This window comes from Neophocaena asiaeorientalis, unplaced genomic scaffold (genome assembly GCF_003031525.2).
Source record: "Neophocaena asiaeorientalis asiaeorientalis breed wild unplaced genomic scaffold, Neophocaena_asiaeorientalis_V1.1 scaffold648, whole genome shotgun sequence".
NCBI classification, from domain to species: domain Eukaryota; kingdom Metazoa; phylum Chordata; class Mammalia; order Artiodactyla; family Phocoenidae; genus Neophocaena; species Neophocaena asiaeorientalis.
This window is the reverse complement of record NW_020172781.1, coordinates 2,340,056-2,341,657: the sequence shown is the minus strand read 5'-3', so window position 1 is coordinate 2,341,657 and position 1,602 is coordinate 2,340,056.

Here is a 1,602-nt window from a genome sequence, read left to right as displayed (position 1 = left end):
TTGTAGGGTCCTCTGGCAAGCTTGCTGTTGGTTTCCTATGGCTTCTGTAACAAATAACAACAAACTTAGGGGCTTGCAACAACACGGATTTATTATCTTACAGTTTTGGAGGGCAGAAGTCCTAAAATCAAGGTGCTGGCAGGGCTGTGCTCCTTCTGGAGGCTCTAAGGGAGAATCTGTTTCCCTGCCTTTACTAGCTTTTAGAGGCTTCCCTCATTCCTTGGCTTGTGGCCTCTTCCTCCATCTTCAAGGCCAATAACATAGGTTCTCTCTCAATCCTACACTCCATTATCACTGCTCCTCTCTGACCCTCCTGCCTCCCTGTCCCCTTATAAGAATTTTTGTGATTACGTTGGGCCCACCCAGATAACTCAGGGTACTCTCTTTATCTCAAGATCCTTAACTTAATCATACCTGTAAAGTGCTGTTTGCCGTGTAAGGTAACATGTTCACCACTTCTGAGGATGAGGTTGTGGACATCTTTGGGGGCCATTATTCTACCCCACTTGCCAAGTGAAATGGGAACATTCTTTCTTTCTGGGCAAATTCAACACCATTTCTTTGGGAGACAGTAGAGCACGTGGGCCCTGAGATAAACTGTGCAGATTTGCACCCTGCTCTACCCTCTCTTCTTAGCTGTATTATGTTAGGCACATCACCTGGCCTCTTTGTGTCTAATTTCCTCATCTCTAAGATAGGCAAATAATGTAATACAACTTCATTTCACTGTTATAAGTCATGAATAGTGCTGGGGTGATAAAACATGTCACCTGCTGAATCATAAGCACCCAAAATAAATGGAAGAGGCAATTATAACTAGGATGCCAGATAGCATAATAGTTATAAACTTAGAGGACCTTCGTTCAGATCCCAATGCCACCACTTATGAACTAATGGGCTAGTTGTTTTAGGCAACTGAGTCTCAGTTTTCTCATTTGTAAAATGGAAATAAAACGATTACCATCTTAACACATAGGATTCTTGTGAGGATGAAATAACAGCGTGGTACACACAAGTCACCCGGAACATAGTAGGTAGTTTTGTTATAGTTATTACCACCATCGTCACTGCTTGTCTACTCTGGGGGTGATGGAGAGTCTTAATGGGCTGCCTCTGGCCTCAGCAGAGCAAGGACCGGACAAGGCAGCTTGCTGAATCCAAGGCACTGAGAAATCCCTTTGCAGTGCTCCATCCTTGAGAGGACCAGAGCCTGGTTGGGCTCAGCCTTGGGGTGTCTGGTTTCCAGGCATCTCCCTGCGGCAGAGCTGTCAGAGCTTACAGCAGCAGCTGGTCCTTTGAATGAAGAGTTCTCCAGAAGCTGTCAGAACAGAAGAGGGGTTTGGAGGTGGTGAACAGGGAGGTAGGAAGGCTGGAGGCAAGATTCCCTGAGAAGGCAGAGCTAGTTCCTAGATGGCATGGTCACCAGGGAAGGTGCAGAGCTCTGGTTTCAACCATATTATTACTTTTTAATTTTGCTGCAAAGCTCTGTTCCAGTGAAGGCTTGGGCAGCTGCCCAGTCTGCAAAACATGTAAAAGCACAACTGCTCAGGTTGAAACCAGGGGTGGGGGACGGGGGAACTCAGGCCTCCTTTCCACTCCCAC